General features: G+C 48.7%; 1 pseudogene; it reads left to right on the forward strand.

Annotated features, from left to right (window-relative positions):
* The first annotated feature begins 1753 nt into the window (after positions 1-1753).
* LOC141094583 (uncharacterized) lies at positions 1754-12813 on the forward strand (annotated as a pseudogene).
* The last annotated feature ends 3160 nt before the right edge of the window (positions 12814-15973 follow it).

The following is a 15973-nucleotide window of genomic DNA, read 5'->3' on the forward strand; positions in this document are numbered from 1 at the left end:
TCAGCAGGATAATGCGCCATGTCATAAAGCTCGAATCATCTCAGATTGGTTTCTTGAACATGACAGTGAGTTCACTGTACTGAAATGGCCTCCTCAGTCACCAGATCTCAATCCAATAGAGCATCTTTGGGATGTGGTGGAACGGGAGATTCGCATCAGGGATGTGCAGCCGACAAATCTGCGCCAACTGTGTGATGCCATCATGTCAATATGGTCCAAAATCTCTGAGGAATGCTTCCAGCACCTTGTTGAATCTCTGCCACGAAGAATTGAGGCAGTTCTGAAGGCAAAAGGGGGTCCAACCCCTTACTAGCATGGTGTACCTAATAAAGTGGCCAGTGAGTGTATATTACAGAGAAGATGGATTTTGGAAATAAAAACTTACCGTCAAACGCTGACGATGCGAGGGAGGGCTCCCAGAAGATGATGTGCTGTCTTCCTGGTGGCCACACTCCATGCCTGCTGCTGCTGCATCTATTGGGCGGCTGTTGAATAAAGAGAAACAAAGGGCCAATGAATATCTTGATATTCAATAGCCCTAGTTTGGAGGAATGGGTTATTTGATAATTACCGTCTCTCATCTGCTGCTGGCCTCCCCTCCTCAGCATGTTCTATTTGCTGCTCCATTTGGGGTGGTGGTGGTGCGGATGGTGCTGCAGTGGTCTCCTGCCTTCTCCTGCGCCTGGTTGCTGTCTTGGGTGGCATGTTGGGTGTGGCTGTGGGTCCCACTGTCTTGCTTTTATATATGTCTTGTGGGCAGAGCTACTGAGCATGCTCAGACCAAAAAACCGGATCCGGCCGACGGATCCGGCTTTCGCCGGATCCGACGCATTGCGGCGCTCATAGGCTTTCATTGTGTGAAAAAGCCGGACGCGCCGGATCCGGCGTGTCCGGCTTTTTCGACGGAGACAAAAAACGTTACAGTCACCGTTTTTTCCAGACGCCGGATCGTGACACATTGCCGGATCCGGCGAAAACCGGATGAAACGCATGGCCATCCGGCGCGATCCGGCGCAAATGCAAGTCAATGGGGGGAAAACGGATCCGGCATTGCATTTCGCCGGATCCGGTTTCTGTCAAAAGCGCCGGATCGCGCCTGACGGCGAAAACCTGATGTGTGAAAGAGGCCTAAGAGACCAGAGGGAAGTGCGCGCGCATCCTAAGCATTCTCCCTGGAGGCCTGCTGGCAGTGTGCCAGGAAGTGGGGGAGAGAGAAGCAGCAGCAGGACGCTGAGGGACAGACAGAGAGTGAGGATCCTGACAGGGATCTCGCAGAGGTACAGGGGCAGCCTTGGGAGCAGGAGCGGGTGAGGGACCAGAACTGGGGGCAGCGCCAGAACTGGGTGCAGGGCCAGAACCGAGACTGGGTGTAACAGATACAATAATTTAAATGTGAGAGAAGTGGCAGTGGTCTTTCAGAATGATGATGGTGTGCCTCCCGTCCATAGAGACATCTTAATTCATTTAAAACCTGATCCACCTGGCTCCAAAAACACAAAGAATCAGCATTCTGCATAGCAATTTAGATGCCCTGATGCATCCTATCTTTTTCCCTTATGGAGAACAAGGCTGGCATGATGCTCTAAAACACCAAGGACATAGTACACGAAGGATCACCCAACTACAGTACTACTGGTATGTATTATCAGTAAGAAAGGATTTTAATCCACTACTAAATGGAGGCATACTAACACAGCAATATTTGGTTGATGCAAACGTCAAAATCGAAACTAATCAACTACATTACATTAGAATGCAGACTTTAAAAGTGGAAGATTATTGCCTTCTTCAAGAACATTTATTCAACAAATCTATTCAAAAGGGCATCCCAATTGGAAAAACTGTCATTTTACCATCATCTTTTGAAGGCAGTCCACGAAATATGCAACAGCGCTACCAGGATGCTATGGCTATCGTTACCAAATATGGTCGCCCTGATCTCTTTGTCACCATGACATGCAACCCTAAGTGAAGGGAAATTATTGAAAATTTACAACAGTGGCAACGTGGTGAACATCGCCCAGACTTGGTTGCATGAGTCTTTAAAATTAAACTTGAATCCCTGTTATCTGATAACTAGATGGTGGCCCGATTCTAATGCATCAGGTATTCTAGAATATGTATGTAGTTTATTTATGAAGTTTTAATAATAATGCAATAATGCATCCCCCAATCCTGATATGCATGGTACCCCTCCCCCCTATCCTGGTATGCATGGTCCCCTCACCCCCCAATTCTGATATGCATGGTCCCCTCACCCTCCAATCCTGGAATGCATGGTCCTCTCACCCTCGAATCCTGGTATGCATGGTCCACTCACCCCTCTTTCCTGGTAAGCATGGTCCCCCTCACCCCCCTTTCCTGGTATGCATGGTCCCGTCACCCCCATTTCCTGGTATGCATGGTCCCCACACGCCCCAATCATGATATGCATGGTCCCCTCACCCCCCAATCCTGATATGCATGGTACCCCTCACCCCCAATCCTGGTAAGCATGGTCCCCTCACCTTCCAATCCTGGAATGCATGGTCTTCTCACCCCCAATCCTGGTATGCATGGTCCTCTCACCCCTCTTTCCTGGTAAGCATGGTTCCCCTCACCCCCCTTTCCTGGTATGCATAGTCCCCTCACCTCCCTTTCCTGGTATACATGGTCACCCTCACCCCCCTATCCTGGTATACATGGTCATCCTCACCCCCCTATCCTGGTATGCATGGTCACCCTCACCCCCCAATCCTGGTATGCATGGTCACCCTCAGGGGCTGGCTGGCACTTTTCAGCCTGGGGGGCAATCACAAGGCAGTGACCCTCGAATTGTGGTGGCCCACCTCTGCCCTACTTATCTCTGGCCACTGCATTAAAGCAGCAGCGATGACAAACTTTAAAGACAGGTTGGTACATAGATATGGGAACAGAACAAAGCTTGCTGCATAGATATGGGAGTAGAACCAAGCTTACTGCCTACATAGATACTGTAATAGAAGCAAGCTAACTACATAGACACAAGAACGGAACCAAGATTACTACGTAGATAAGGGAACTGGAACGAGCTTACTACAGAGATGAGGGAGCAGAACCGAGCATACTACAGAGGTAAGCGAGTAGAACTGAGCTTACTACAGAGCTATGGGAGCAGAACAGAGTTTACTACAGAGATATGGGAGCAGAACAGAGCTTACTCCAGAGATATGGGATCTGAACCGAGATTACTTAGTCTACTACATAGATACGGGTACAATACCAAGCTTACGGCATACATATGGTACCAGAATCTAGATTACTACATCGATACAGTACCAGAACCAAGCTTACTGCTTAGATATGGTACCATAACTGAGCTTACCTTCAAACATACAACTCCAGAAACATGGACATGTAAACACACAGTATGCAGGGGTGTTGCTAGGGTCCTAAAAGACCAGGGGTCCAAGTCCCAAAGTGCATGTTTCCCCATATGACCCCCCTATATCCATATAAAATAGCATCTGTACATATGTAATTACAGTATATCACTGTTGCTAGCCAACAACACACAATGTAAAGACCAGTATTATCAAAATGACTACTACAAAAGACCAAACAATACGGCTGCACAATGTCCACTACGATCACCACTACACAGCGAATACATAATAATATGACCATTACCTCTACATAACAAGACACCATATACAAAGACCAATGATACCACCATACACCTTCTACTACATAATGAATGAAACACATTAACCTGTTACTAAATAAAAAAAATAAAAAAACTGCTAAAAAGAGCAATATTACCACCTTACAGTAACCGTATATTTGTAGATACCAGTTCCACAGAACATACACGTGATTACAGTGCAGTTTAACTTACACATGACGTTCTTTCTGATTCGGATTGTTCACTATTCCAGTCTTTTCCATCTGGCCCAGACATCCATTACCACTTCTCCAGCCACAGCTTGTCTGCACAGATTACAACAAAAACACATTTAAAGCGGCGTCGCCATCTATTTCCAACCTACAAAAACTCCCCACTCTGCGTGCACTTGCGGTGTGGAGCACTGACCCCAATATTTAAAAAATTGTGCCATTATTAGGATTACTCCCTCCCCAAAAAATTAAAGTGTCCCATAGAAAGTATTAATGCCCCTACTGTGCAAAGGCCTGTATTCTATATAATATCCCAAGTGCCCCCTTCCAGCAACAAATACCCTTGAGTGTCCACTTAAAGTTAATAATGCCCCCCCAACAAAAATAAATAATGGAACCTGAGTGCCCCTATCAAAACTAATAATGTCCCCTTTTATAACAAATAATGTCCTCTGAGTACCCACACAGCTCTGTATATACAGAATGATAGTCCTACAGCCCTCAATACACAATATGATGGTCCCCAAAGCCCTTTATAATACATTGAGGACCCCAGAGCTCCCTATATATAGTAAAATGGCTACATAGCCCCTACATACAATATGATGTCCCCACTGCCCCCTATATATAGTATGAAGGTCCTCACTGTCCTATATGTATTATACAGTGGGGAAAAAAAGTATTTAGTCAGCCACCAATTGTGCAAGTTCTCCCACTTAAAAAGATGAGAGAGGTCTGTAATTGACATCATAGGTAGACCACAACTATGAAAGTCAAAATGAGAAAACAAATCCAGAAAATCACCTTGTCTGATTTAGCAAGATTTATTTTGCAAATTATGGTGGAAAATAAGTATTTGATCACCTAAAAACATGCAAGACTTCTGGCTCTTACAGACATGTAACTTCTTCTTTAAGAGACTCCTCTGTCCTCCACTTACCTGTAGTAATGGCAGCTGTTTGAACTTGTTATCAGTATAAAAGACACCTGTCCACAACCTCAAACAGTCACACTCCAAACTCCACTATGGGGAAGACCAAAGAGCTGTCGAAGGACACCAGAAACAAAATTGTAGCCCTGCACCAGGCTGGGAAGACTGAATCTGCAATAGGCAAACAGCTTGGTGTCATGAAATCAACTGTGGGAGCAATAGTAAGAAAATGGAAGACATACAAGACCACTGATAATCTCCCTCGATATTGGGGTCTGGGGCTCCACACAAGATCTCACCCCGTGGGGTCAAATTGATCACAAGAACGATGAGCAAAAATCCCAGAACCACATGGGGGGACCCAGTGAATGACCTGCACAGAGCTGGGACCACCGTAACAAAGGCTACCATCAGTAACACACTACGCCGCCAGGGACTCAGATCCTGCAGTGCAAAACGAGTCCCCCCCTGCCAGTACATCTGAAGTGTGCTAGAGAGCATTTGGATTATCCAGAAGAGTATTCTGAGAATGTCATATGGTCTGATGAAACCAAAGTAGAATTGTTTGGTAGAAACAAAACTCGTCGTGTTTGTAGAAGACAGACTGCTGAGTTACATCCAAAGAACATCATCATACCTACTGTGAAGCATGGGGATGGCAACATCATGTTTTGGGGCTGTTTCTCTGCAAAGGGACCAGGACGACTGATTCGTGTAGATGAAAGAATGAATGGGGCCATGTATTGTGAGATTTTTGGTGCAAACCTCCACCCATCAGCAAGGGCATTGAAGATGAAACATGGATGGGTCTTTCAGCATGATAATGATCCCAAGCACACCCCCAGGGCAACGAAGGAGTGGCTTCGTAAGAAGCATATGAAGGTCCTGGTGTGGCCTAGCCAGTCTCCAGATCTCAACCCCATAGAAAACCTTTGGAAGGATTTGAAAGTCCGTGTTGCCCAGGGACAGGCCCAAAACATCACTGCTCTAGAGGAGATCTGCATGGAGGAATGCATACCACCAACAGTGTGTGCAAACCTTGTGAAGACTTAGATAAATTGTTTGACCTCTGTCATTGCCAACAAAGGATATATAACAAAATATTGAGATGAACTTTTATTAATGAACAAATACTTATTTTCCACGATAACTTGCAAAATAAATCTTGCCAAATCAGACAAGGTGATTTTCTGGATTTGTCTCCTCATTTTGACTCTCATACTTACCTACCTATAATGTCAATTACAAGCCTCTTGTCTTTTTAAGTGAGAGAACTTGCACAATTGGTGGCTGACTAAATACTTTTTTCCCCCACTGTGTGTGTATATATATATATATATATATATACACACACACACACATTATGAAGGCCCTCACCCCCACCATTCCTCACACAGCGCCTCATCATCCCCCCATCCCCCACACAGCCCCCCATTCCCCGCACAGCCCCTCATCATCCCCCTTCTCCCTACAGCCCCTCATTATCCCTCCTTCTCTCCACAGCCCCTCATCATCCCCCCTTCTCCGCACAGCCCCTCATCATCCCCCTTCTCCCCACAGCCCCTCATCATCCCTCCTTCTCCCCACAGCCCATCATCCCTTCTCCCCACAGCCCCTCATCATCCCCCCTTCTCCCCACAGCCCCTCATCATCTCGCCACAGCCACCCTTCTCCCCACAGCCACTCATCATTCCCCCTTCTCCCCACAGCCCCTCATCATCCTCCCTTCTCCCCACAGCCACTCATCATCCCCCCTTCTCCCCACAGCCCCTCATCATCCCCCCTTCTCCCCACAGCCCCTCATCATCAACCCTTCTCCCCACAGCCCCTCATCATCCCCCTTCTCCCCACAGCCCCTCATCATCCCCCCTTCTCCCCACAGCCCCTCATCATCCCCCCTTCTCCCCACAGCCCCTCATCATCCCCCCTTCTCCCCACAGCTCCTCATCTCGCCACAGCCCCCCTTCTCCCCACAGCCCCTCATCATCCCCCCTTCTCCCCACAGCCCCTCATCATCCCCCCTTCTCCCCACAGCCCCTCATCATCCCCCTTCTCCCCACAGCCCCTCATCATCCCCCCTTCTCCCCACAGCCCCTCATCATCCCTCCTCCCTACAGCCCCTTATCATCCCCCCTTCTCCCCACAGCTGCTCATCATCCCCCCTTCTCCCCACAGCCCCTCATCATCCCCCCTTCTCCCCACAGCCTCTCATCATCCCCCTTCTCCCCACAGCCCCTCATCATCCCTCCTTCTCCCCACAGCCCCTTATCATCCCCCCTTCTCCCCACAGCCCTTTATCATTTCGCCACAGCCCCTCATCTCCCCACAGCCCCTCATCATCCCCTTTCTCCCCACAGCCCCTCATCATCCCTTCTCCCCACAGCCCCTCATCATCCCCCTTCTCCCCACAGCCCCTCATCATCCCTCCTTCTCCCCACAGCCCCTTATCATCTCACATTCTCCCAACAGCCCCTCATCATCCCCCCTTCTCCCCACAGCCCCTCATCATCTCGCCACAGCCCCCCTTCTCCCCACAGCAACTCATCATCCTCCCTACTCCCCACAGCCCCTCATCATCCTCCCTTCTCCCCACAGCCCCTCATCATCCCCCTTTCTCCCCACAGCCCATCATCATTCCCCCTTCTCCCCACAGCCCCTCATCATCCCCCCTTCTCCCCACAGCCCCTTATCTCTCCTTCTCCACACAGCCCCTTATCATCTTGCCACAGCCCCTCATCTCCCCACAGCCCCTTATCATCTCACATTCTCCCCACAGCCCCTCATCATCCCTTCTCCCCACAGCCCCTCATCATCCCTCCTTCTCCCCACAGCCCCTTATCATCTCACATTCTCCCAACAGCCCCTCATCATCCCCCCTTCTCCCCACAGCCCCTCATCATCTCGCCACAGCCCCCCTTCTCCCCACAGCAACTCATCATCCTCCCTTCTCCCCACAGCCCCTCATCATCCTCCCTTCTCCCCACAGCCCCTCATCATCCCCCTTTCTCCCCACAGCCCATCATCATCCCCCCTTCTCCCCACAGCCCCTCATCATCCCCCCTTCTCCCCACAGCCCCTCATCATCCCCCCTTCTCCCCACAGCCCCTCATCATCCCCCCTTCTCCCCACAGCCCCTCATCATCCCCCCTTCTCCCCACAGCTCCTCATCTCGCCACAGCCCCCCCTTCTCCCCACAGCCCCTCATCATCCCCCTTCTCCCCACAGCCCCTCATTATCCCCCCTTCTCCCCACAGCCCCTTATCATCCCCCCTTCTCCCCACAGCCCCTCATCACCCCCCTTCTCCCCACAGCCCCTTATCTCGCCACAGCCCCTCATCATCCCTTCTCCCCACAGCCCCTTATCATCCTCCTTCTCCCCACAGCCCCTTATCATCTTGCCACAGCCCCTCATCTTGCCACAGCCCCTCATCTTCCCACAGCCCCTCATCTCCCCACAGCCCCTTATCTCCCCACAGCCCTTCATCTACCCACAGCCCCTCATCATCCCTTCTCAGCATGCACAGCTCCTCATCACCCCCCTTTCTCCCCACAGCCCCTTATCATCTCCCCTTCTCCACACAACCCCTTATCATCTTGCCACAGCCCCTTATCATCTTGCCACAGCCCCTCATCTCCCCCACAGCCCCTTATCATCTCACATTCTCCCCACAGCCCCTCATCTCCCCACAGCCGCTCATCATCCCTTCTCCCCACAGCCCCTCATCATCCCCCTTCTCCCCACAGCCCATTATCTCACCACAGCCCCTCATCATCCCTTCTCCCCACAGCCCCTTATCAACCCCCTTCTCCCCACAGCCCCTTATAATCTTGCCACAGCCCCTCATCATCCCCCCTTCTCCCCACAGCCCCTCATCATCCCCCCTTCTCCTCACAGCCCCTTATCATCCCCTTTCTCCCCACAGCCCCTTATCATCTTGCTACAGCCCCTCATCTCCCCACAGCCCCTTATCATCCCCCCTTCTTCCCACAGCCCCTCATCATCCCCCTTCTCCCCACAGCCCCTTATCTCACCACAGCCCCTCATCATCCCTTCTCCCCACAGCCCCTTATCATCCCCTTCTCCCCACAACCCCTTATCATCATGCCACAGCCCCTCATCTCCCCACAGCCCCTCATCTCCCCACAGCCCCTCATCATCCCCCTTCTCCCCACAGCCCCTCATCATCCCTCCTTCTCCCCACAGCCCCTTATCATCTCACATTCTCCCAACAGCCCCTCATCATCCCCCCTTCTCCCCACAGCCCCTCATCATCTCGCCACAGCCCCCCTTCTCCCCACAGCAACTCATCATCCTCCCTTCTCCCCACAGCCCCTCATCATCCTCCCTTCTCCCCACAGCCCCTCATCATCCCCCTTTCTCCCCACAGCCCATCATCATCCCCCCTTCTCCCCACAGCCCCTCATCATCCCCCCTTCTCCCCACAGCCCCTTATCTCTCCTTCTCCACACAGCCCCTTATCATCTTGCCACAGCCCCTCATCTCCCCACAGCCCCTTATCATCTCACATTCTCCCCACAGCCCCTCATCATCCCTTCTCCCCACAGCCCCTCATCATCCCCCTTCTCCCCACAGCCCCTCATCATCCCTCCTTCTCCCCACAGCCCCTTATCATCTCACATTCTCCCAACAGCCCCTCATCATCCCCCCTTCTCCCCACAGCCCCTCATCATCTCGCCACAGCCCCCCTTCTCCCCACAGCAACTCATCATCCTCCCTTCTCCCCACAGCCCCTCATCATCCTCCCTTCTCCCCACAGCCCCTCATCATCCCCCTTTCTCCCCACAGCCCATCATCATCCCCCCTTCTACCCACAGCCCCTCATCATCCCCCCTTCTCCCCACAGCCCCTCATCATCCCCCTTCTCCCCACAGCCCCTCATCATCCCCCCTTCTCCCCACAGCCCCTCATCATCCCCCCTTCTCCCCACAGCCCCTCATCATCCCCCCTTCTCCCCACAGCTCCTCATCTCGCCACAGCCCCCCCTTCTCCCCACAGCCCCTCATCATCCCCCTTCTCCCCACAGCCCCTCATTATCCCCCCTTCTCCCCACAGCCCCTTATCATCCCCCCTTCTCCCCACAGCCCCTCATCACCCCCCTTCTCCCCACAGCCCCTTATCTCGCCACAGCCCCTCATCATCCCTTCTCCCCACAGCCCCTTATCATCCTCCTTCTCCCCACAGCCCCTTATCATCTTGCCACAGCCCCTCATCTTGCCACAGCCCCTCATCTTCCCACAGCCCCTCATCTCCCCACAGCCCCTTATCTCCCCACAGCCCTTCATCTACCCACAGCCCCTCATCATCCCTTCTCAGCATGCACAGCTCCTCATCACCCCCCTTTCTCCCCACAGCCCCTTATCATCTCCCCTTCTCCGCACAACCCCTTATCATCTTGCCACAGCCCCTTATCATCTTGCCACAGCCCCTCATCTCCCCCACAGCCCCTTATCATCTCACATTCTCCCCACAGCCCCTCATCTCCCCACAGCCGCTCATCATCCCTTCTCCCCACAGCCCCTCATCATCCCCCTTCTCCCCACAGCCCATTATCTCACCACAGCCCCTCATCATCCCTTCTCCCCACAGCCCCTTATCAACCCCCTTCTCCCCACAGCCCCTTATAATCTTGCCACAGCCCCTCATCATCCCCCCTTCTCCCCACAGCCCCTCATCATCCCCCCTTCTCCTCACAGCCCCTTATCATCCCCTTTCTCCCCACAGCCCCTTATCATCTTGCTACAGCCCCTCATCTCCCCACAGCCCCTTATCATCCCCCCTTCTTCCCACAGCCCCTCATCATCCCCCTTCTCCCCACAGCCCCTTATCTCACCACAGCCCCTCATCATCCCTTCTCCCCACAGCCCCTTATCATCCCCTTCTCCCCACAACCCCTTATCATCATGCCACAGCCCCTCATCTCCCCACAGCCCCTCATCTCCCCACAGCCCCTTATCTCACCACAGCCCCTCATCTACCCACAGCCCCTCAACATCCCCTTTCTCCCCACAGACCCTCATCATCCCTTCTCAGCACACACAGCTCCTCATCACCCCCCTTTCTCCCCACAAAGCCCCTCATCACAATCTTCCCTTTGCAGGCCCACTCAACCCCTTTCCAAAATACATCCTCAGGGTCCTCACACCAAGTCCTGCATCCTCACTCCCATTTGCAGCACTTCAGTCCTCTCCTCACAGGGCTCCATGCTGCAGCCCCTCAGTTTCATTCTCTAGCAGCCTTGACAAAACACAGCTTTACTTCCTGCTATTGGATCGTCACTGGACTGAAGGAGGCCCTGCCCCTTCCAGTGACATCATTACCTGAAGAAATCAACTCCGATCTTTTAGACACAAACCCTGCTGCCAGCCGCATCACACAGACAGTACTACTGTGCAGCACAGCAGACATGGCTACACGCAGTTTGCTGTGTGCAGCCATCAGGAGGCCGGCCCTGCACAGCTGCTGGGTGAGTGGCCCAGGGGGCATTTGCCTCCCTGCCACCTGGCCCAGCCCACCCCTGGTCACCCTCCCCTTTTTCCTGGCTTGCATGGTCACCCTCACCCCCCTATCCTGGTATGCATGGTCACACTCACCCCCCTATCCTGGTATGCATGGTCCCCTCACCCCCCAATCCTGGTATGCATGGTCACCCTCACCCCCCTTTCCTGGTATGCATGGTCCTCTCACCCCCCAATCCTGGTATGCATGGTCACCCTCACCCCCCAATCCTGGTATGCATGGTCACCCTCCCCCCATCCTGGTATGCATGGTCCCCTCACCCCCCAATCCTGGTATGCATGGTCACCCTTACCCCTCAATCCTGGCATGCATGGTCACCCTCACCCCCCAATCCTGGTATACATGGTCACTCCTGGTATGCATGGTCACCCTCACCCCCTATCCTGGTATGCATGGTCCCTTCACCTCCCAATCCTGGTATGCATGGTCCTCTCACCCCGCAATCCTGGTATGCATGGTCACCCTCCCCCCATCCTGGTATGCATGGTCCCCTCACCCCCCAATAATGGTAGGCATGGTCACCCTCACCCCCCAATCCTGGTATACATGGTCCCGTCACCCCCCTTTCCTGGTATGCATGGTCTCTGGTAAAATAAAGACAGGTTATACTCACCTTCCGACGGCCCGCGATCTCCACTGCACGTGCCCGGCCTAGCGGTCCCAGTAATGCCTTGCGCAAAACCCCGCTGATGACGTCACACTCTCGCGAGAGTGATGTCATCTCCGGTCTAAGGCGCAAGGCATTACTGGGACCGTGAGGCCATGCGCGTGCAGTGGAGATCATGGGCCGTCGGAAGGTGAGTATATATAACCTTTTTTTATTTTAATTCTATTTTTTACAGATGCGCTGCGCCTGATTTTGCGCTGCACCCGACTGCACCTGCCACTGATTGGTAGCGGCCTGGCGGCCGACACCAAACAGAGGCCCGCGCTTTCGGTTACAGACAGACAGACAGATAGACATGATAAGATGATTATATATATAGATGGATTATTTGAACAGGTCTGTGCTATCGTGCGTGTCATCGAGTTTCAAAAGCATGGTCTGCCACATGCACATATTTTAATCATAATTGACAACAATTCAAAAATCTGAACTGAACGAGAGATAGACAACATTGTATGGGCTGAAATTCCCAACAAGAAAACATACCCTCAGCTCCACAACATTGTTCTGACAAAGATGATTCAGGTCCCTGTGGTGAAGCCAATCCTTACTCTACCTGTATGGATCATGGACACTGTACCAAAGGATTTCCAAAAAAATTACAACAAAATACCACTAAAGAAATGGATGGCTATCCAATTTACCGCAGAAACATTGGGACAACATACCAACATAATTCTAAAACAATCGAAAATACATGGGTTGTTCCATATAACCCATATTTGCTAAAAAAAATACAACTGCCATATTAATGTGGAAATTTGTGCTAGCATCCAAAGTGTCAAGTATTTATTTAAATACCTATACAAAGGACAAGGCTAACATTGAAATAGCTCAAAAACACCTCAAACATGATGAAACAAACCAATTTGTCGATTCACAATACATCAATGCATCAGAAACTGCGTGGAGAATCTTTGCTTTTTCTGTGCATAAACAATTTCATGCCATTATTCGCCTAGCAGTACATCTACCTAACTCTCAGCCACTATATTTTCATCAAGATGATCCCATTGACAACATACAACAAAAACTACTTCAAAATTCAACACTCATGGCGTACTTTAACCTTAATAAGATCGACCCTAATGCACATCAATATTATTACAGAGACATTCCTGAACACTACATTTGGAAACATGGCATATGGGAACTCAGAAAGCAAAGAGGCCACACTGTAATAGGAAGAATGTATACAGTTAGTCTGAAAGACCAAGAACGCTATTTACGCTTGCTGTTATTACATGTAAAAGGAGCAACAAGTTTTTAGAACCTTAAATCTGTCAATGGTATGACACATGAAACCTTTCAAGATGCTGCCTTAGCACTTGGATTATTAATGGATGATAATGTCTGGAGAAATACTATACTAGATGCCACCATTCTAAACATGCCTACACAATTTCAGGAGATGTTCACTTACATCTGTGTTTTCGGATCACCTACAACTCCACTGGAATTGTGGAATGAATTTAAACAACATTTCTTACAAGACTACTGTCACAGATACCACAACAACACTGAGCTGTGCATCAATTGTGAAAGTTATGCTATGAAAGATGTTCAAGATGTGCTAATAATACATGGCAAGTCTTATTTGGATTTCAATTTACCACGCCCTGCAACAAATACACGCCAGCCTCAAGAAGACTATGATAAAGACTATGAATTAGATACAGCTACTGAGATTAAAAAAAATCTCTTAATCCTGAGCAACTCTTGGCTCTTAATGTCATTTCAGATGCTCTACAAGACAACACGTTGACACCTAAATGCTTCTTTATTGATGCTCTGGGTGGCAGTGGAAAAACCTATTTATACCATCTACTTATACATTATGTCAGAGGACAAGGACATGTGGTCTCACCTGCTGCAACTACAGGAATAGCTGCAAACTTGCTACCGGAGGACGAACTATGCACTCTCTGCAAGGCATTCCAATCCCAATCAATGAAACGTCAGTTTCCAGGATTAAAAGTGACACTAACGCTGCCAACAAGTTAAAAAATACTACACTTTTTATACTTGATGAGTGCACAATGGTACAAAACCATTCTTTGAATGTCATTGGTAGACTTCTACATGATCTTAGGACAACACATGTTGATGACAAAAATAATGTTCCCTTTGGTGGTAAAGTTTTCATACTTGGAGGAGATTTTCCACAATGCCCTACACATGCCACCAGAACTGAAATTGTGGATTGCTGTCTTAAATATTGTCAACTCTGGAAACACTTCACAAGGATCCCGCTATTTAACAACATGAGATACAGGGATCCAGAATACAGCACTTGGTTACTTAAACTAGGAAATGGTCAGCTCTCAAATGAATACAACCTTAGAGAGGACATTATTGAAATTCCTCCAGACATGCTGTCCTCTGCCTGTTCAATCACTGACATATTTGGCACAAACATTCATATTAATGCTAATGACACTGAAAATGTTATGTATCCAGCATTCCATGCAATACTCTGTCCAAAAATGAAGATGTTCAACTTCTAAACTCTCAAATTATGGACCGAACGAGTGGTCAATATGTCTTATATACAAGTGATGATGGTGATCATGCTAATGAATTTGAATACCCTGTCGAATTTTAAAATTCTCTGACACGATCTTAAATGCCACCACGTCGCCTACAACTAAAAATAGGAACAATTGTCATTCTACTGCGAAATCTGAAAACAAAAAAAGGATTATGTAACGGGACTCGGCTCATTGTAACATTCTTAAACCCACATATCATACAGGCAAAAGTCATCACAGGATCAGCTGAAGGAGACATTGTTTTTATTCCACGCATTGATTTGTGTCCATCTTAAACTGGGTTACCATTCAAACTACGAAGATGACAGTTTCCTGTTAAGCCAGCTTTCACAATGGCATTTAACAAGGCACAAGGACAGACTCTACATCAAGTGGTTATTTATATACCTCAACCAGCCTTTGGCCATGGGCAGCTATATGTTGCTTTCTCCATAGTCAAGCAACGCTCCCATGTCAAAATGAAGGTTTCACATACACCGCTACAAGGACAGTTGTTACATGGTAGTGATGATGTGTTCACTATAAATGTAGTTTCTAAAAATATTTTAAATTAATTTGTCTTTAGTCATCTCAATAACATGTACACACTATTATATCACATATAAAGTGATTTACTTTTTTTTACACACATTGATATGCCTTAGATACAACATACCTACATAGATACATAGCACAACATGCACACTGCTATATGATATACTGTACATACATTAATTTTGTGCTAAATACATATATATATATATATATATATATATATATATAAGCATTTAAGGTCATCACAGGGAAGCTAGGTATCTTAGACTTTGAAACAGTTGGTGATGGAAACCCACATTTCTAAATACAGTGTCAAAGATGCTGAGAGACTTATTTGTCTTTTCACTGGGCTGGGTTATTGTGAACAGCTGAAGAGATGGGCGGGATGGCTGTTCTCCATATCTCCCCCTCCAGCTTTAATCCATATGGATTAGAGACATTGCTACATAGATATATATTCATACATATACGTAGATTTATAACTTAAAAAAATGCAGATTTTATATTTATGTTATACATAGATATATGATAGTTATTTTATACTTTAAATAATTATATATTATTAGCACTTATATACATCACAGCTAAAAACATAGATATATCATTTTTTAATATGACAAACATAGATGATACAGTGGGGAAAAAAAGTATTTAGTCAGTCAGCAATAGTGCAAGTTCCACCACTTAAAAAGATGAAAGGCGTCTGTAATTTACATCATAGGTAGACCTCAACTATGGGAGACAAACTGAGAAAACAAAATCCAGAAAATCACATTGTCTATTTTTTTTTTCATTTTATTTGCATATTATGGTGGAAAATAAGTATTTGGTCAGAAACAAAATTTCATCTCAATACTTTGTGATATATCCTTTGTTGGCAATGACAGAGGTCAAAC

Source organism: Dendrobates tinctorius, unplaced genomic scaffold (genome assembly GCF_039654945.1).
Source record: "Dendrobates tinctorius isolate UK_male_01 unplaced genomic scaffold, ASM3965494v1 ptg000064l, whole genome shotgun sequence".
In the NCBI taxonomy this organism is placed as follows: domain Eukaryota; kingdom Metazoa; phylum Chordata; class Amphibia; order Anura; family Dendrobatidae; genus Dendrobates; species Dendrobates tinctorius.